General features: G+C 37.2%; 1 protein-coding gene across 1 annotated transcript in view; it reads right to left on the bottom strand.

Moving 5' to 3' along the window:
- The window catches only part of COL25A1 (collagen type XXV alpha 1 chain), a 435,346-nt gene that overhangs the window by 356,476 nt on the left and 56,325 nt on the right, over window positions 1-22,545 (bottom strand). The window lies entirely within an intron of this gene.

Genomic DNA, 22,545 nt, shown 5'->3' with positions numbered 1-22,545 from the left:
CACTTTGACTGTTGTCCTTGTTAAAGCGAGAAGAGACACAGACCCACGCGGAGGGAAGATGGCCATGTGAAGATGAGACAGAAAGTAGAGTGATGCTGCCATAAGCCCAGGAGCACCTGGGGCCAAAAGCTGGAAGAGGCAAGAAGGACCCTCCCCTCAACCCTTCAGAGGGAACATGGTCCTGCCGACATCTTGATTCCAACAAACTTCTAGCCTCAAGGACTGAGAGAATGAGTTGCTCTTGCTTTAAGCCACACCATTCATGCTACTTCGTTACAACAGCCCTAAGAAACTGACACAACTGGGTATATTACGGGAAGGAAGGGATCTCGAGAAAGGAGAAGTAGAAGACGCCAAAGACAAACTTTCCCTGCCGAAAACATTTGCCTTCACAGCGAGCCAAAGCCGGCTGTAAAACAACTAACAAACTACGTACTCGGAGTTTTGAAACGGGAGGAGCAAGAGGGCTAATTATTCTATTATAAAATTAGTTACTTTTCTTGGTTTATTAACAATCTCTCCTAGTAAAAAAGTCTAAATTTTACTGCAAATATTTGCCTAACAAATTTTGGGTTCGTAAGATCTTAAGAAACAGAAAAGTCTGACGTCAAATTTCAACTTCTTATCAATTAGCTAATATTTTACCTCAGATGACAAAATGTAACTTTTCAGATTGCAGATATCTAATTTCTGTTACTTTTATAATCTGTTAATTTCACTACTTGGCTAATATGAATTTTTTGAAGAGGAGATCCCTAACTTGGAGATATTTTATATTTCATTCAAAGTATTTTTGGGGCTGGCCTGGTGGCGCAGCGGTTAAGTTCGCACGCTCCGCTTCAGCAGCCTGGGGTTCACCAGGTCAGATCCCGGTGCAGACATGGCACCGCTTGGCAAGCCATGCTGTGGTAGGCGTCCCACATATAAAGTAGAGGAACATGGGCACAGGTTAGCTCAGGGCCAGTCTTTCTCAGGAAAAAAGAGGAGGATTGGCAGCAGATGCTAGCTCAGGGCTAATCTTCCTCAAAAAAATAAATTTAAAAAAAAGTATTTTCAGTTAAATCAATTAAAAGGCTTTTCTCAGCCTAATAAGTTCAAACATTATTTTTCAAACTACTTAGCTGGTAAAAGTAGTTGGTCCCTGCTTTCGATTAAAAAAAAGGCTAAAATAAACCCTTAAACAGATAAATCAGGAGGTGGTTAGCTTTATAAAAAATGATCTGCTTTATAATAGTAATCTCTGACTGGTAAACTCCACTAATGTACTTAAAATTATTCCATTTACAAAAATTTAGTTTGCAATTTCCAGGAATATCACTACTATGGATAGTGAGGTACAAACATGAACTGGACACATGTTCAAGCCAGTCCCTTCGATTACCAGACCCATTAGCAGAGAATTAACATGAGCTCATGAAGAGAAAACAAGACTGGGAAACTGGAGAGGCAGGTTTCCAGGCCCACTTAGCTCCAGCCAATGAGGTCCTTCAGCATCCTTGTATTGCCCACTCCTTCAAATCCACTGAGGGTGTTTGGGGAAATGAATTTCGATCAGTTAAATAAAACCCAACATAATCTAATACTTTCAAGATATTGCCAACAAAGTGGGCGGAGGAGTGTGCAAATTTTGTTTTGCTTAGATTTTCCATTGATGTCTCTAACAGGAAGAAAGTTAACTTACCTTCACATTTCATTTTCACTTTCCCCAAGTCCACACAAAACCTGAATACTCAATGGATATTTCGCCAACAGCATTAGCACGTCGACATGAAAGTCTTAGAGGTTAAGTTAGAGGTCAAAATTGACGCCATGATCTTGAAACGTGAAATACAGAGGGAGACAAGGTGGGAGACGGCAACGGTGCTATCAAATTTTTGGCAACTGCGTCAATCAAGCAGATGCAGCTGGTTTTATAGCCTTTGCAAGACCTAGATAAGACAATGTCCCATAAAAAGGAAATTCTAGGGAATAGTAAATTTTGTAATTCAAGTGTATTGGGGTTTATAGAAAGGGCAATGGAGGAATTTCTTTAAGTTTTTCTTCTGTTTTGGAAATTACACTAGATTTTTTTTTTAAGATTTTATTTTTCCTTTTTCTCCCCAAAGCCCCTCGGTACATAGTTGTATATTTAGTTGTGGGTCCTTGTAGTTGTGGCATGTGGCATGCCGCCTCAGCATGACCTGATGAGCGGTGCCATGTCTGAGCCCAGGATCCAGACCGGCAAAATCCTGGGCCGCCAAAGCAGAGCGCACGAATTTAACCACACGGCCACGGGGCAGGGCCCTATGCTAAATTTTTAAATGAATTTTCCTCTGAGAGCTATAGAAGTTCTCCCAATCTCTTCCAGATTTTGTTAATATTAGAATTATTCCATGTGTCGCTCTAAGTTATACAATATTTAGCTTTTTGGCTATGAAAAATATCTACTGGTTTTTATCTTAATGTTAGTATACTTTAGGTGTTTACTGTTGCTGTTTGTTGGAGATTATTCATCATTTTTTATTTGGTTTTTACAAAACTCAACTTCTTAATTATCTAATCCTATACAAGTAAATATTTTGCCTTCTATGTTAATTCTTCAATTAAAAAAGCTTGGGCCTTTTAGAATGATGTTAGGGTATAATCTATGTAACAGAGATACTAGTGAAAAATGAGGAATATACTACATGAAAATGTTACAAGCAGAAAAAAAGAATTCAGGAATTCAGACTAACAGAAACTACACTGCTTCAAATGAACACAATACTCATAGAAATTTTATGTTAGTTTACCACAAATGAATTAAAAAACTAGAAATATAATGAATTTGTAATTCAAAGCCTTTCTTTTGCTAGCCACAAACAACTTCCATTCAGATTAATATTTTTCCTTGAATGTAATAAGTAACATCTAAATAGAAGGTTAATTTAGTAATGTCCTGCAAGGAGGACAAAGGTTATTTGACTTCCGGAAATAAAAGAAAATTCGTTTCAGCTGAGACATAAAAAAAGTGGTATAGTAACAAAGAAACTGCCATTGATAATGATTTATCACCTGAATAAAAAGAGACTTTATTATGAATTATCTTTAAGAAAAAATCTCACTCAGTTTTCCTTTCAACTGGAACAAATTAGATAAAGTGTGATTTTAAAAAGGATATATGGGGCAGGCTCTGTGGCCTAGTGGTTAAGTTCAGCACTTTCCAACTTGGTTGTCCAGGTTCAGTTCCCAGGAATGGACCTGCATCACTCATTGGAAGCCACACTATGGTATCAACCTACATACAAAATAGAGGAAGATTGGTACAGACGTTAGCTCAGGGCGGTATTCCTCAGCAAAAAAAAAAGAAAAAGAATATGAGATTTACATTTATAGTCAACTGATTTTTGACAAGGGTGCCAAGACCACTCAATGGGGAAAAGATGGTCTTTTCGATAAATGGTACTGGGAGAACAGGACACCTACATGCAAAAAAATGAAGTTGAACTCCTACCTTGCACCATATACAAAAGTTCATTCAAATGGCTCATAGACCTAAATGTAAGAGATAAAACTATAAAATTCCTAGAAGAAAAAAATAGAAGCAAATCTTCATAACCTTGGATCAGGCAATTTTTTTTTTTTTAAATACAACAGCAAAAGCACAAAAGAAAAAAAGAAAACATAGACAAATTTGACATCACCAAAATTAAAAACTTGGGTTTCAAAGAACATCATCAGAAAATGAAAAGACAACCCACATTAAAATGGGAGAAAATATTTGCAAATCATGCATCTGGTGAGGGACTTGTATCCAGAATAAAGAACTTTTAAAACTCAACAATAAAAAGACAATCCAATCTAAAAATGGGCAAAGGATTGGAATAGACATTTCTCAAAGACATTATACACACAGCCAGTAAGTACATGAAAAGATGCTCACTACCAAAAGAACTCTTATTTACTTTCAAGTGAGATGACCACAGCTGATGTGGAGTTCTCTCTTGTGCTTGTAGCAGCCTTCTTTCCTATACTTTGCCACCATGATAAAAAAAAAAAAAAGTAATACTTAGAAAGGCATGTACATAAAATGATTCTAACAGTCAGTCCTCTTTACATTTCTTTGAAATGAGATTTAGATTTTCTTTGAATATATTTTAAGGCTAATTCTGTTCGTCCCTTTGGCTATCTACCCATTAATGGAATATCTATTTGAAATATACAATAGATACAATAATAATATAATAGCTAGTATTTTTAGGCACTTACTATGTGTTAGACACTCTTGTATGCTCTTTATTGAGGATTAGTCTTTTAAGGCTCATAACAACCCCAAGAGAAAGATACAATTAATATCCTAATTTAGCAGATAGAAACACCGAAGGTTTGAAATGTGTACTGCAATGGGTCTCCAGGTGTCTACTTGGTTACAGCTAAGGTCTGATAAACAAGAAAGTTAGTCATGTGAAAATCAACATGCAATCTGTCTACACTTCCACAGCTAAGCAAATGGTGGAGCCAGCCTTGTACTCAGGAGACCTGGCTTATGCACTGCTCTATATTCATGTCTTCTTTTTGCAGGTATGTGTTTCCCACAGTTGGCTTACTCATACAGAGAAGTGACAGTAGTACCTTATTTACTTATACCAACTAAAAGTTACACACTGAAATCATTTCTCAGTGGCCAATAATGATGAAGATGGCACTCATCTTTGCGATAAATCCTGTAATATGGGTTATTCTGTTTGACAAGATGTGATTTGAGGCTCCACAATACTTTGTGTATTTGGAGACAGGATTTATTATTGTACTATAGTGGAAAGTGTTACTAATTACTAAAGTTCCACAGAATCAATCGCTACATTTGGGGAGGGGAGAGGTGCTTTTGAACTAAATTGATTCTTCAAGGGACGCCCCATGAAGGATCTAAACTCTATCCAAACTCAGGACAATCCAGCCTCTGTCTAAATTTTGCCTCCATCCATTTCAGATTTTGATATAATTTGTTACTCTGCATGTCCTTGTTCAAATTACATAGTCTGTGTTCTCTCAGCTCTTATGCAAGAAACCACATAGATTTCCTAACTTCAGTAAAGGTTCGGTACATATTCTTAACCAATGAACTGCTGTTGAACTTCTATTGGGTTGAACCTAATACATACATCACTAATTTTCACCTTCTTTACTTCAAAAAAAACCGCCCCTTTAAACATGTATTCCTGAATACGTAAGCCCTATATTCACCTAGCAAAAATGACCAAATTGGTAACCACCATTTTCAAGGGAGATTTTGATCTAATGAGATTATGCTGATCTCCACAGTTTAAAATAGATTTGGAGGGCCAGCCCAGCGGCATAGTGGTTAAGTTTGCATGTTCTGCTTCGGAGGCCCGGGGTTCACCAGTTTGGATCCCAGGCAGGGACTTCCGCACTGCTTATCAAGCCATGCTGTGGCAGGCGTCCCACATATAAAGTAGAGGAAGATGGGCACAGATGTTAGCTCTGGGCCAATCTTCCTCAGCAAAAATAGGAGGATTGGTGGCAGATGTTAGCCCAGGGCTAATCCTCCTCAAAAAAATAAATTTAAAAAAATCAAATCAAATAAAATAGATTTGGATTTAAGACCAAAGTGATCATTCTTCTTCCTTTATACTGTCACTACCAAAATGGGTTTAGAGTTAGAATACCTCCAGAAGACTCCAGATGCCTCACAAGACTCTCTACTCTAATGGGTCTCAACAATGTCAGCCTAGTTATAGGTGGAATCTGACTAGCCAGTTCTAATTCTAGAAATTCCTCAAGGGTAAACAAACTTGAATGTATATTAATGAGTTAATATAAACTTTTCCTGGGCAAGTTGTAGATGGCTCTCAGTGGGAATCCTGCAAGTGGAAAAGCAAGTAGGCCAGTCCGGAGGCTTTATTTACAGCAGAACCATACAGATAATCTATAAATTCACAGGAGATCAAATTGAGGCCACAGAAGACTCCAATTTCCACATGACTAGATTTCTGGGTCCTTCTATCTCTAGCCGAGTGTACCAGTCACTAATTCTTACTGTTTCTCTCTTCTCAGAAGCCTGAGTTTTGAGGCAGTTACTGTCAACGGGCACCTAGAGAATGAGTTGTTTTTTAAGGTACAGAAAAAGACTGAGAATCAATCATTCAAGTCTTCTAATTACCGGTTTTTAACGCCCATCTCCATTCAGTGTTACCAGACTCTTCCTCCAGCTCTCCCTCCCTGCCCATCCCCCAGCCCACCACCATCCCCCGCCCCCGCGAGGAAACATAAAGCTGGGTAGGAATTTTTAGCTGCCCTTTTTACCTCTCCTATGCCATGGCTTTACTCTCCTTAATACTTGCCCATCAATCTCAGCGAGTTTAAGAGGAAAGTACACATCCTAGTTCAAGCAGCCTCCTATGACTTTGCAAAGGTTACTTTAGTTTTGCTTTGCCTGAAGGAAAAGGCCAGTACTTCCTTGATGTCCACGCTATAGCTATCATTTTAGTTTCTTCTTGAGATCGCCTTCTATATGACGATGAAATTACAAAATGTCAATTTAGCTTCCAATAAATCAACTTCTTTTGGTACCCTACTACACAAAAAGTCACATTAGAATAAAAATGCTTGTATGCTTGTTTCTATACTATTATAATCTCCTAAAAAACAAGTCATGTTTATTTGTATCTATGTCCAATGATGCGCTGGGAAATCTCTATGTGCTATTTGTTTTCTAATTTGAAAGTAGGCTAGAAGGTAGCAGGTGCCATTTATAATCTTATTTCTAATCTAATAAAGGTAATAAGTCCGTATCATAGCCACCAACTGCTTTAAGTTCTCAATCAATCGAGTCTTTGTATAGTCTATAAGGGAAAAATTCATCAAAATCATACTATGAGAAAAATCTCTGTTTTCTGAAAGACATTGAGCATGATGTCAGCCACTTGAACTGTAGCTCTTTTATTGGTTCATTACATTTTATTTTAAAGATTAATTGATTTTGCTCTTTAGTGAACCCATATTTCTGAACCTGAAGATTCCTTGAGATTAAGCAGATGCCCAGTTCCGTCTAGGTACTTATGGTTTATCTCAACTGATGAGATATTCAGAAAACTCTACATAACAGATTTGTATGAACAAAAGCAACTCAAACTAGACACAAAGACTATCTAAAAGGTTTTTTGCTAGGCGCCCTGTGGCTCCTCCAACAGAATGCAGAAAATTTTAATGTTATTTTTTAATAAAGATTTAAAGACTGAATAAATTGTACCATGTAACAAGTATGGCAATAATATTTTTAATATCATATACATAGTACTGTCTATAATGCATTGAATTTTTTAATAAGCATATAGAAATGTGTTTTGCTATTAAGACCAAATCAAACCTCACAAGGATAACATCACTAAGATTACAATAATAGAAAAAAGTTTAAAAGTACTTCATTGAAATCTAAATTCTGGAAACTAAATCCAAATTCCTTTAGGACACATGGAAATAATGTTCTTTCTTTCTAGTAACCAAACATAACATGGTTTATTTCCTGTAATATTATTTCAGTGTCATATTATGAGTTTTCTGCATTTATAATAACTCTGAAAAGAATATAAAATAGACAAATCTCCTACCAGTATGTGTGGATATTTTTCCGGAAAATTTAAAGGATGAAATATAGAGTAATATTATTATTACTCATATATAGAGTAATAATAACTATATTGAATATATGAATAATATACTATTCAAGACTGAATAACATGCAAACTGAATGTGAGGGTAGGTCTTCAGAGGCAAAAAATTTCTAGGAAGCAAGAGTTCCCCAGCCTAGCACAATGTCTTATCCACATCAAGTACTAAATAATTCGGGGTGAATAACTGATAAAACTCTATAGGAAAAAAAAAACCTATATGCTCTTTTGCATACATAAATTTTCACTGAAAACTGAGGCAGGTTCAAAATTTTTCAAGTTACCTAATCTCCACTAAATCAGAGTAGAATGAAAATGCATGCAAATTTCTCTGATGAGTTCTGAAAGTGTCAGTTTAGCTTTTAAAATCTGTACCTATAGGGATCACATCAAATCACTAAATTTGTTTGAATTAGTAATGAGTGAAATCACAGTATTAATGTTTGCAAGAGTGTGCACAAATATATCTGAACCCAGCAGGCTTTTGTTGTCCTTAAACACATTATAGAAGTGCTTCATTTTTAATACTCAAAAACTTGTATTCATACCTGTTCTAACAAGGAAGGGGTTAGGAGGCGACTGAGACATAAATACAAAACAACACTGCTACTGTCATAAGCAATATTGCTCTTGAACATCAGATCGTGGGGGCAGCAGACCCAACTCACACCTTCTGCACAAAGGGCTCCCAGCCAATGTTACTAAACACCCAGCCGCCTTGGCCTTCCTTTCGCTGATCAACCTACTAAATGTGTGGGCTCACGATCATGTCTGAAATGTAAAGACTTTATTATACGATAGCTATAGCTTAATATTCTATTATATCAGTCTTCTTCAGGGTTATAAATTTTAAAGACTTTCCATGCAAAGGACACAGTCATGGGCCAACGTTGCTGCTCTTATAGCCCCCCGAAAAGAGGGGGAAGGAATAAAGTGGATGCAAATCTCAGCAGGACAGACATAAGTGCTTCAAGAGAAATTAATAAAACTTAAAAATAAAACTAGCCATTGAATCATGTTTCTGTAATTATACTTATCATACTCCAAATTCAAGCACAGTGTTCCAAATAACTCTTTGTTCTTTAACCTCAATTCTAATACTTCTCAACGTTTGAAACAATTATATTTTTAAAAAGCTGGTTTTCAGAGAAACTTGATAAGTTAAAAACTCAACTTTATAAGCTTTGGGCATCTACTAAGTAGTTTTAAAAATTTATCTTCTCAATAATTATATTAAGCTATTTAATAATTACTACATATATAAACATTTTAATACATTAACTTACAAATTCCATCTCCCTTTACTTTAACGCTAAATGTAGAATTTGGAAGCCTTGCTTCACACACACCTAGTCAACTATTTCCTCAGTGACCCAAGAGAGTTTTAAAAGGTCATGTTGTCTTTGCAGCTATAAACCAGACATATTCCCAAAGGAGACTGTCAGCCCTGGGCTCAAGATGAAGTAAATCTATATTCTGGGTCAAAAAGCTGCATTGTTGTTTTTCATTTTGCATTGCTTTTTTTGGTTTTTTGAGGAAGATTAGCCCTGAGCTAACATCTGCTGCCAATCCTCCTCTTTTTGCTCAGGAAGATTGGCCCTGACCTACCATCTGTGCCCATCTTCCTCTACTTTATATGTGGGACGCCTGTCACAGCACAGCTTGATAAGCAACACATAGGTCCGTGCCTGGCTCCGAACCTGCGAACCCTAGGCCACTGCCAAAGTGGAGCGCACGAACTTAACCCCTATGCCATAGGGCTGGTCCCAGTTTTGCATTGTTTTAAATAACTCCTGGACTAAACAGATTCTCTACAAATCCACTTTACTGTTTCAATAACTCTGTCTTACATACATTTGGAAAGAAATGTGATTATTCATTAATTAAATAAAAAATAATTAGAACTAATAAATAAAAATGAGTGGTTATGTGTAATGAGCATGTGGGTCCAAGTGTGTTGTATTCAGAGGGCTAAATGGGATCACAGAAGCTGATCCTCTTGCCTTCAGTTGATAAGCCACGTAACCCAACTCAATAGACCAAGAATTAATTCTTGAAGGAGTGATATTTCAGTATCTTCTCTTAAAGATACTGTAAGTCTGTACCCTTTCAGGAAATGCTTCTTTAGTCCCAGCCTACATCTCATGCTGTAATTTTTCATTTTCTGTCACCTATAGAAATAAATATTCAAATGTTACGTTGTTAGAGATATTTTCATCTTTCTAATCTATATCAGCGTATTAATGAGGCCACCATAGCAGACCTCCCTCGAAACAAATATTACCATTCTAATTTATCAATCATAAACCAGGCAGGCTTCAGTCTTATTCTTAGGCATTCCCTTAGAAATTTGGGGTGCATTTTTACATGAAAACAGATACTATTATTTTATTCTAAGTTCACCAACAGTACTGCATTAGTGACGGTCCTGCGTCCTAAATACTGACTTTAGAACCCTAAATCCCCAAAGTTCAGGGATGTAGAGAACTGGTTAGTGACTTTCTAGCAGCTGGCAGCACCCAAAACGAAGTCAGAAAGGAGTTCTGTGAGAAAGGGAGTAGGGCGTATCTCCCCCACCCCCACCGTGGTCTTAACAGTTAAGGAAATTAAATTGTGTATTTATTTGGGTAAAGATAATGATTCCTTCCGTGCATCTCCCCCACCCCCACCGTGGTCTTAACAGTTAAGGAAATTAAATTGTGTATTTATTTGGGTAAAGATAATGATTCCTTCCGTGCATCTCCCCCACCCCCACCGTGGTCTTAACAGTTAAGGAAATTAAATTATGTATTTATTTGGGTAAAGATAATGATTCCTTTCCTATAACACTGCAAACTTCTTAGTAGATTCAGAACTCCACGGAACACAGGAAACTGTGTCCTCTTGACAAGTCTTATTAGTCAGTCTACCACGCAAGAAAAAGTCCTGTATCTAAGCAGGGCCTCAGTAGAGGGTCCTTCATGTTTATTACTAAATAGTGTCTTTTACAGCCAGGCATAGAATAAAAACCAGTGTGTGACTAGGGCTGTGTATGAAGAGATTGATCTCAATAAACATATGTGAATTACATGGTGAAGAAGCATATCCACTGATTTTGAAATACACATCTCAGAATTTCTATCATCCTCTCCTGAATAAAACCTTAAGGTGATATATTGATATTTATTTCATTGTTCTAAACATATTCTGAAATCCCGTTTTGGAATTTTTTAGTATTTTTAATATCCTCAGTGCTTTTTATCTTTTAAGAGTGCATACGACTTTTAGAAACAGTCACAGTTATTCTGAACCAGGACTTATGCTAAAGGTGATGAACTGACGGATTATATCATTTGTGTTTAAAAAGAAAGAAAGATAAACAGGAGGAAGAAAAACTAATCAAACTGATTTGTGGGTGTTATCAATCAGGTTCTGAAAAACTCTGAATGGAAATATCAAAAAAAAGTCTTTGGAATTGCCCACTAAAATTGTGTGGAACCTCTTAAGGACATGTGGGAGACCATATATGGAGGTTCCTTAAGTGACTGCACTGAAAGAGACTAGACTATATCTCTAAGTTTGGCATATATGTTCAAATATCAGTCATCTTAGTTTAAAATCCCACCCTAGAGTTTGTCTGTATTTTCACATATTAGGTTTACTTAATCTGGGCCAAGTATGTCCTCCTTAGAGATTAAAAAGTCAAATCTATTTCAGCCAAAGAATGCATATTACTTGGCTAAAATGTAATAGAAATTCTAATTTTCCACCAACTCAGTAGAAAAGTAATTCTCAAACTGCAGAGTACCTGGAGTGTTTACTAAAAAATGCAGAAACCTGGGTCAGATGCCCAGAAAATTTGATTGCATCCATGAGTGAGTGGAGGGAGCTCCTAGGGTATCTGCAAACTTCACCATCCCCTCCTGATCATGAGGCGCGTGGCTGTGGAACCACGCTTGGAGGAACACAGCAATCAGTTCCAGCAAAGGTTAGACTCTGTCATATGACCACATCATTGGGACCTGACAGCTGCTTCTGGAAATAACCTACAAAGAAGCGTTAAAAGATAAAGTGAGGCACACTAAAAATTTTAAGAGTTTGAGCAAAAATCAATTCTAATAGGGCCAAACTGAAGTGGTTAGGCACGTTCCACCAACAGGAGCTGGGGGAGAGACTTCCAGAGAGAAAAGGCAGAAGCGAAGTGAGGAAATTCTTAGTTGGTTTTGGCTTAAAGCCTCATTGGCTGTTTGTGATTGGTTGGGCTTAGTTTTCAAATTCGGAAACTGGAGGCATTTGCAGGCTTAGATTTTGGTTTGCACAATATTAGAGCCACCTTGTTTAATTAATTTAACAGAATGGCTTTCAGTGAAATAAAGGTTTAATATTAACTTGCCTCAGAAAAATAGCAGAGATTTATGAAAAGTACCATTTACTTCCTACATAACATATTAAACTACTATGTTCAATGTCAATCAAGGCTTATCGCCTATCAACCCTCAGGAAAAATCTCAGGGCTTCCCATTTTTCTTAGGTCATTAAAGCAGGTGACTGTGAATCCTACCAAGGCTTTTCCTGCAATGTGACAACTGCTAGAGCACTCTCAAGATCCCTTTCTTAGCCGGAGACCAGCTCAGCTGGGCCCATCATCCCTTCACATACAGGGTCCACTCAAGTTTTCGGCACTAAAATTCCTGATAGTTCCGTGGTAAGATGTAGGAAAGATTTTTTTTTTTTTTTGTCTCTTGATTTGTTTATGAATAGCCTATTTTAGCATTACTTGCATCATTCTTTAAACAAAATCTCTTTTGAAGGCCTAAGTGCATAGCTAACTAAAATATTTTTGTACAATTATACAGTAATTTACAGTACAGGTCTAAAGAAGCAGTAAAATTCCAAAGTGAGAATGAAACAAATTGCACGAGAGTAATGCTAACATCGTAAGGAAAATCCTAGGAGAGGCATCTGGCAAAAACATAACATAGCTGTAAGTTGTGGGTTGCCCCTCTCCCCTAAGAAAAACTGATTTCTAAATAACCACATTCGAAAAATCTTCCTAATTGTTTTGGAGGCATTCTTTGGTGACTCTAACTATAGCCTATTCTTGTTATCTGCAGTACTTAAGTTCTATAAAGTTGTCACAAACATTGAATTAGCGAATTCTGAACCATTGCTCTTAAGAGAAATACAGGGCTAGGTACCTATGAGCCTCTGATCACATCATTTTCATGAACTGCTCAATACATAACGTTGTTTTGTGTGTTTCTGTTTAAAGATACCTTACTTAGTAGATATTTCTCATTCATTAACCTTGAACACACGGGCAACAGCACTGTTACTCACGACGGAATGAAGCTCGTGTAACACATATTTTCTGCATAAGGCCCATCACAGCCTTCTTGTGCTAAAGAACACTACACAACACTGCAACACTACTGTTGGAGGCCCTATTAATCTGAAACTATCAACAAAAATACAAAGACGTGGCATTAAATAGACTGCAAAAAAGAGACTTGGTTGCAGTTTAAGAGGTAAACAAAGCAGGCCAAGCATCACCTGGTTGAAAGCAGTTGGAAACGTGAGCATTGGGTGACTAAATTTTTCATCACTCTATGCACGTCCACAAACGACTCAGAAAGTGCCCTGGGTGTTGATACGGAGGTTACAAATACATTTTTGCAAGTAGGTGAATTGCAAATACAGAATCTATGAATAATAAGGATCTCCTGTACTTTCATTATCAAGGTCAAAGTCCTTATCTTAAGTGTGAGACAGACACAGCAGCATCTTCTAAGGGCCTTTCTACTGCAGTGAAATACATTATTGTACCATAAATTGTGTTATTTGTAACATTTTCAACAATTTATCTTTCTTGCCTCAGGACAATCAACAGTTGTTGCATTTCATCAAAAATATCTAATACAGGGGCAGCCTGCTGGCATAGTAGTTAAGTTCACGTGCTCTGCTTTGGCGGCCCGGGGTTCGCAGGTTCAATATCCCAGGCACAGACCTAGCACTGCTCATCAAGCCATGCTGTGGCAGCATCCCACATAAAACAGAGGAAGATTGACACAGATGTTAGCTCAGCGATAATCTTCCTCAAGCAGAAAGAGGAAGACTGGCAACAGATGTTAGCTCAGGGCCAATCGTCCTCACACACACACAAAAAAAACTGTAATACAGTCTTAATTATGTATGTGTTTAACATTTTAAGTGTTTAAGTGCCCAGAAGATGCTATAAAATTTACCAATGATACATTAATAGCCCCACACAGGCTATTAAAACTCAAAAAGGGGAGCATCTTTGCCAATGTCAGTATGCCAACTCAAAGTTTCTATTTCACAAGAACTTAATAAAAAAAATTTAAAAGATGGAAAAAATACACTCAAAAAGACTGCTTAAATCAGTGGCACAGAGAAGAAATGGAGGTTAGGTGACATAGAAATATATTTCTATTACCAAAAACACAAATTCAAAAATGTTGATAAAAATTAAAAGTGGCCAGTGAGACTTACTCAACATAACTACCGTTATTGCATCCTGATTACATGCCTGTATTCAAAAACCACTGAATACTCATAGTCAAGTCTCCCGTTATATGACCCACTAATCTATACATCTTGGAATTCTACAATTTAGAAGTTCCAAGATTTAGGTATAATTTAGCTCAACGTCCTCATTTTACATACAAGACTTTAGTGACGGCCAGCTCAGCATAAGCCACTCTCAAGCTGCACCACATTCTTGTCTGTGGTGTGTGATATTATATATCAAAGAGGGCAAAAATTCACAGAGAAATCCAGGAAAGACAACTGCAGGAAGACAGCGGCTCTTCTTACATGACATGAGGTGTGTGGTCAGGGATGCAACAAAAGCAGCCCTATCCAGCTGAGTCCTGTGGCTCTGCTTACTTAACTTTTTTAACCTACTGCAAATTTGATCCTGATCGTCCAAACTAAATGGGATTTTAGAAACAGGTTTATTGCTGTTTATTGAGAGAGATCCTTCTCTATTGCCAAGAGGAAACATGACAGAATGGAAAAGTGTGGTCTTGCCATTCAGAAAGACCCGTTTTAAACCTCAGCTCTCCCAGTTCCTCAACGTGCCATCTTAGGCAAGTTAGAAACTCGCTGAGCTTGATTCCTCACATGCAAAATAAGGAAATTAAATCTTTACACCAAATGGTCGTGTTGTGAAAACTGAACAGGTTTAGTACACACAGCATCTAACACAGAACTTAGTTATATAAAATTACTCAATACACGATAGTTCCTTGGCACAGGATACTGTCAAAGAATTCTGAAGTCATCACCTCAATTTCTTGGGTTAGCCCAGAGGTTGCCAAAAATCCAAATATGATTGCTGTTGATTTCAGAAGTCACTCAGTTCTTTATTCAATCAGTGCATAGAGTAAGTGGGTAAAAAGAGAAAAATCTGCCTTCAACTCATAAGGACAAACATCAATACTTTGTCAATAAGCCACCCCATGAGCGAGAGAACATATCATAATCCATGCTGACAATCTTTCCCTCTGGGTCTTTGGCACAATAGACTCAGAATTCATCATACCAAATGATTTTCTAGCATGGCACACAGAAAAAGAAGTGAGATAATTAAGTATTACTGTTTCAGTCAATAAAAATTACAAGATGACTTTACATATTGAATCAAAAAATGTTGATGCAAAGCAACACTCCTGTAATTTTGGCTGAAATTTTGACTCACTTTTTGTACATATAGAATCAATAAAACTTTGTATTCAACAGAAAGACTTTCAGAATAAATTATCCTAACAGTTGTGTCCTCATTTCAATGCACTTGTGCACCTATCAAGAAAGACATTAAGAATCTTAGCCCAGGGCCAGCCAGGTGGTGCAGCGGTTAAGTTCGCACTTTCAGCTTCTGCGGCCCAGGGGTTCACTGGTTCAGATCCCGGGTGCGGACATGGCACTGCTTGGCACGCCATGCTGTTTCAGGCGTCCCATATATAACATAGAAGAAGATAGGCACGGATGTTAGCTCAGGGCCAGTCTTCCTTAGCAAAAAGACGAGGATTGGCAACAGATGTTAGCTCAGGGCTGATCTTCCTCAGGAGAAAAAAAGAACCTTAGCCCATAACAATTCCGTAAGGTAAGACTGTATTCTCCTTTACCACAAAAAAAAGTCTGTTCAATTGATCTGCAGTTACAGCCAGGAAATTTTTTTTCTGAGTGATAGATATAGGCAACCTCTGTGACAAATCACGTAATTTTGTCTAGAGCAGTGAACAATACATTATAAATCAGTGTCTCGTTTTGCTAGAATTGCATCCTTAAAATAGCTGCAACAGGATCAATGTCTCAGATTCTGTTTTATTATACGCGCATTCTTAAAAGCATCAATGACAAAACACTAACTGACTAAGGCAGAAGAGCAGCTGGTTCCATGGCTCCATGAAAAGAATGTTCTGAAAACAGTTCAAGAATGTTTGATGTACTTCACGAGGATTCTGTTCTAAAATTTCAAAGCCACATTAAAAAGTGATAATTGCTATCTGCAGTGGAAAAGAGGAAGTCCAAAATGTTGGAATTAGACCAAATGTTAGCAACAACAATCTTTTGGGTACTTAATGAATTTTGCCTTCTTCCTTCCTACTAAAAATGGCTTTAACCTACATAGGATGAATTGAAGGACCTGGGGCTGTTATTATTTCTTTAACGGAGACATAGCTTTTTAACGTTAACCAGCTGTATAGCATTCCAATTCACTTAACAGGACAGAGCAATGTGCCGCCTAATGAAAATATGATCACTCTCATAATTAAGTACTTAATAAATGTATTACTTACACTTACAATTTTATTTTTGAGGCTGCTAAATCCGTGTTCTCTTTCTCTTGTTCTTTGTCCCTACATGTTAATTACAGTTGGATTTCTTTCTATAGCACCCTGACTGAGATATTCATTCTGGACCAACGAGTCCAAAACTATCTCACCTTATGAACATTAGGAAACAGAGAATATTATAACATAGTATGTGAATTCTTTTCTTTTCCTGACTATTGGAAGAAATCATATTTAAGTCCATTTGCTAAAGGAAGCTCACTGAATGAGCATTGAACAAACACGGAAAGAACTGATTCAAAAATGTACTCGTAATATAAGCTATGTATGTGATCTTTAGTAATGTGATTCATATTTTTGAGATTCAATTTATTCATCTTTTAGGAGACAGGTAATGGTTATAATAATTCTGATCTACTTCACAAAGCTATTGTGAAGAATGACTAACAAATGAGCCATCTGACATTGCTATACAGAACATGAAGCTCCATTACTCATGCTGCAATGTTCTGCTGTGGGTAATTATAAGCTTCTAGAGGCCAAAGAACATAATGTCCCATACTTAATACCATTTGATAGGTACAACTCTGTCACCCTTTTCCAGCTACTGAATAATTTCATGCTCTGCAGATCATAACTACTGCTTCCAAACATAACAATGCCTTTTTAACAAAGTCCCCACTTGAGTAACAGAAATGCAATAGAATAATTCTCAGCTTCAAATAAACTCTGATTTCCTACAGACCTGCTCCTTACAAACTTTTTCTCAATGGTCTATCCATCGCCCCACACTATTTCTTGAAGCAACCTCATTCAAAATCTTGCTGTATTACAGAAAAAAAACTGAGGAGAAGCCTATATAGACAATTTTTTTAATTATTCCATAGTGTGACTACAGTAAACATTCTTCCTACATTAAAATGCATCTTTGCATAAATAAAGATGAAGGCGAGAGCTAAACACAGGGCTTGGGCAAGAATTCTCAGTCATTGTCTCCAGTCCCCTTTCTGAGCTGTTCTTATCCCTCAAGACTGTGCCTGCCCCTTATTTAAAATTATTCTCCAGAAGTAACCCTGCTAGCAGTGTGGTTGACTCTCCAACATCCACTCCACCTCCAAAAGTTTAAATCAAGCCAACTATGATTATTTCCTCCCCCTTGCCAGCAATTAACACGTTTCAGGGAAGAGTTGGTCTATGTCAGTGGGGCTTGTTCACAGAAGCTAGTTTTCTTTCTCCTCTCCTCCCCTCCCTTACCCCCCTCTCCCCTCTCCTCTCCTCTCTCTCCACTCCTCCCCTCTTCTCTCCACTCCTCCCAGCCTTCACCCCCCAGAATATGTTGTCACAGTCGCTGCTGGCGGCCATCTTAGATCACTCAAGAACTCTGACTCCAAATAAAGACTTATTGGTTCCAGGCATTTAAGGAAATCTCTGCCCAATCTTTAGCTGACCACTAAGCTCAGTGAGCAGAGACTTCAGTGGCAGCATATGACAAAGAGTACAGACCTTACAGAATTCATTCAATAAAAGCATGAAACAAATAAACAATAAGGTACAGGTGAAACCCAATCTATGGCACAAATTGTGCAATTAGGTCTCCATGTAACCTCTTGTGTGGCACAGATTTTGCAGTTGGCTTCAGGCGTAATCTCCTCTATGGCAAAGATATTTATTATTTATTTATGGCAAAGTTATTTCAAGTATAACCTCCCACTTTCACAGATTGGACGATTAGCTCTCAGTATAACATCTCTGTGGCACAGTCTGTGCATGCCATGGTGACTGGGCACAGGGCTGATTACGCTGTTTTTGTTTAATACGTAACACTGATTCCTTGTATGTTGGTTACACTTTGCAGTTGTTTCATTTGTATTCTTCATAAACTTGCTCGAAGATAAAAAGTTATATGCCATTGCAAAATAATAACAGCTCAAAAAAATCACCAAGGTACAAAAATTTGGATTTAAATATATATATATATTATATATATTATATATATATAAGTTTGGAGAAATAATTCATTTTGCCAAATATTTCTTCACTTTTGTAATATCACTTAAATTAGAAGTTCCAACATGTATTTAAAACATCTAATTTATAAAACTTTATTTTACACAAAATTTTTTGAGTATATCTATTGAATAAAGCAAGATATATTTAATAAAAAACTAAGATAGATTTTCTCTAAAAGAAAGCTATTTTGGATTTTCTGGTTTGCCAGGCATCAGAAGCAATAGAAACTGGCAGAGAATATTGTTCTGAATTGGATGAAACCCAAAGCTATTCCCCAAACACCTGTAACTTCTATAGTTCATTCTTAAAAGCTCTCATAAAACTTATGGATACAACCATAAATGGCCACTTCCCCCATTCAGTACTTCAGGAAATGAATAAATCACATTCAGTCTATAAGCCTGGCACAAAACACAGTTGATTGCTAAATGTTGTTTATATTGAAAAAGTTATCCAAGAAAGGCATTTTATCTCTGAGTTTCCTCCAGATAGCTGTTTTCCAGAAATGCCTTGTTATTTACTGTCCTACAACTTTAAAATAATCTTATTTTTTTGAGAACATTCTTTGACTTAATATTTCTCTCTAATGATTTACATTTTCTATGTATCAATTTATAGACCATGTTAAAAGCTATAAATGTTGGATACTAATCCTTTTCATTGTATTTGGTTCTCAACAGGAATTGATAGGGAAGTTAGCCAGACTGCAATAGGCTCTTTTTGCTCCTCCAAAAAAATTTTTTTAAGTGTAGAAGGAAAATTCTCTAGGGACATTGTTACATAGTTTTAAATTATGTAGAAAGGTCACTGAAACTGAAGGAAAGGCTTCGGAGTGTTCTATAAACATGTAAAATTAAAGTCTGATAAAGAAATTTTTTTAACTAGTAGCTACACTACCAGTTGGTCAGTTGAGGTTGCTAAAACGCTAAGCGAGTGTGATCTGAATCAATTATGTACCACAGATATAATCCACAATATTCCCTAAATCATAAAAATGCTAGATTTTATCCCAGCATCCCAGTAGCAGTTCTGTGCTCTTCTTCCTGGATCACCAAAAAGGAAATAGAAAAACCTTTCCAATGTGATCTACACATTACAAAAAATAAATGCTGAGACATGACTGCTCAAATAAATGCCAGTACTATAGAAAGCAAGGGTGACTCACCCATCAAAAGACATGAAGGAAACATCTCAGGCCTGAGGCATTTTGAAAAATTCTCCTTCAGAACTCAACATATTTGGGGGAAAAATTAGGGTTCACCCAGATTGAACTTTTCAAACGCAAAATTTACAAGGGTATAAACCTTCAACCAGGGCAATAAAAGGAGAAATAAAAATCATATGAATAAACAAGGGAGTTACCCTAAGGATTATTTAAGGCCAAGACTGGCAAATACTCATATTAATTCACAGAATGTGCACTGGTAAAGCAATGGTTTAATGGCAATCTTTGAAACAAATATTCTGGAATCCATCCCACCATTGCTAAAACAAAAATATGGAACCCCTAAACTTTCAGGAACATACTTCTCATTAATATTTGTCTAAAATCCACCATCTTCCAAAGGCCACTACCAGGCCACCATTTCCAGCAGACCCGTCTCCAACCCTGCACTCCACCTTCCCCTCCATCTTTGAATTCCGCATAGAAGTCCATATACATCTTCCTCGCAGTGTATTTTGCCCTGCATAGTCAGAGGGACAGTGATGTCACAGTCATGAACAGACTCTGCAGACAGACAGACCTGAGTTCAAACTCTGACACTGCCACTTGAGCTAACGATTTCCTCTCTCTATGCTTCAGCTTCCTAAGCTGTAAAATAGAGAGAATAACAATAGTACCTTATAACATCACTGCAAGAATTAAATGAAATAATACATTTGTCTGCCCAGTAGGTTAGCAGTGCATTAGGTTCAACTGCTGCTACTGTATTGTGATTACTTGTACATCTTTTTATCCCATATTAACTCACAAACCCTTTCAGAAACAATATAGAGTACAAATAAATAATTCCTTCAGAGTACTTATTTACTTTTTCCTAAAATGAATTTGTTATTACTTGCTAATTTGAAGAGATTAATTCTTCCAGGACACTACACAAGGCCTCCCACATTTATTTGTTGAACAACCTTAGTATTCATCCCACTAGCCTTTCAGTAGAAGTATCCAGAGACAAAAGAAAGGAAGCCCTCTCTGAAAATCAGGGTTTTTTTAATCTTTAATCTATAAATTTAAAGGATTGAGCTATATAATCCCTAAGACGTCTTCCAAGTCTCACATTCTAGAAACCTGTAACACCCGTTAGAGCCAAATCATTCTTCTTTTTTTGAGGAAGATTATCTCTGAGCTAACATCCACCGCCAATCCTCCTCTTTTTGGTGAGGAAGACTGGTCCTGAGCTAACATCTGTGCCCGTGTTCCTCTACTTTATATGTGGGACGCCTGCCACAGCACGGCTTGACAAGCGGTGCATAGGTCCACACCCAGGATCCGAACCAGCGAACCCAAGGCCGCCTGAAGTGGAACATGCAAACTTAACTGCTGTGCCAGTGGGCCGGCCCCTGAGCCAAATCATTCTTGCTCTATGTCAAAGCTACTCCTTTTTAGCTTTGCCAGCATCCCTTGCCCTCTTGCTTAAATGCCCTCTTTCTTTCCAAAATGTCATCTATATGGTTTGTATTTTCTGGAGTGCCATGTTTCTTCACTTGCACCTTCTTTGTCCAATCCCTAAAATAACAGATACCTTGTTTTAATCATCAAGATCTATTGCTAAAAATTACGTTAAGTCATATATACACTAGGGAGGGTGTTCTTGTTTTCTAGATGGTTTCTGAACACACAATCATTAAATCACCTGTTAGCCCCTTAATGGGACACTTTTAGAGGAAATAGGCAATGTGCTAACTTAAATCTATGAAATAATTGCCTAGCAAAAAATATTTGGCCGGAGGAATAAATGACTCAGATAAACACCACTGGTTTTCACCTTGGCACTCCTTTAGTCCCCAAGTCCTTTTGAGCTTACAGATGGTCTTAATTAAAAACAAGTAGTTTCTAATTTACAACACAGGAAACATTTAGAATTTGTTGTTGAAGTAGAGTTAGTGGAACCTAGTAACCTCAACCTCACCCCCAGACAGCTACAGCCATGACTTTAATTCATTTGTACAGATTCTTGATGTGTTCATAAGTCTTTTTTATTATAAGTATAATACACTTCTATTGCACTTAAACTAAAAAAAAAAAAGTGACAGAAAGACATCAGCTCCAGTCTTGACTTTTTTCTACCTTGTGTCCTTGAGTTGTCTCAAGCTTATAATGGGAGCTGAACACAAAGACGACGAGCCCCGGGTCCGCACTATGAATGGCTGATGGGCCTCATCCTTCATACAGGCCACACTCTGTAACTGTTACATCAGTGTCCTCAGCCTGCACAGAGTAGAATAGAGCTTGCTTTGCACACGCTTGTATGCTTGTCATCCCATTTTTCCTACAAAGACTCCAATAGCTGCTGTTTCACAGACACGTTTCCTCAGCTTTGTATCATTTGTGGAACAAGAAGTCAATTCCACCAACAATTTTTCTAAGAGTCTACTCTACTTGAAAGTCTTCAGCCTCATTTTTTTTTTTTAAAGGCAAACCCTAACCTTGGAATAATGAATATCCTTAACCCATATGCACTCCACCTCACTCCCTGCAATAAACACACACACCAACACACAATTTGTCAAAGTTTTTCAAGAGGTGAAGGGCTGGGGTTGAAGGTCAAATTAAGAATGGTAGTTTTACAGTCTGGGAGACTAGCCAATATTAGTGTTCCTAAGATGGAGCTTGAACTGGACAAGGCTCACAGTATAATCCCAGTGGACCAGAAGTCAAATACTATACTATATTTGAATGATTCTTCCCTATTACTTAAATCTCACATTCTATGTAAAAGGTTCCCTGATATTGACATTATTTGCATTTAGACACTCATACTTTTATGAAAATAAGTGGAAGTGATTGGCTTTTTTATTTCACTAAAGCTTTCTTAACTCTTTCCTTTCCAGAGTTTGAGATGTTCTTTACACAAAATAATTATTCATTA

This window comes from Equus przewalskii, chromosome 2 (genome assembly GCF_037783145.1).
Source record: "Equus przewalskii isolate Varuska chromosome 2, EquPr2, whole genome shotgun sequence".
In the NCBI taxonomy this organism is placed as follows: Eukaryota; Metazoa; Chordata; class Mammalia; order Perissodactyla; family Equidae; genus Equus; species Equus przewalskii.
Note: the sequence above shows the minus strand (reverse complement) of the source record. Positions and strands in the feature narration are given on the sequence as shown.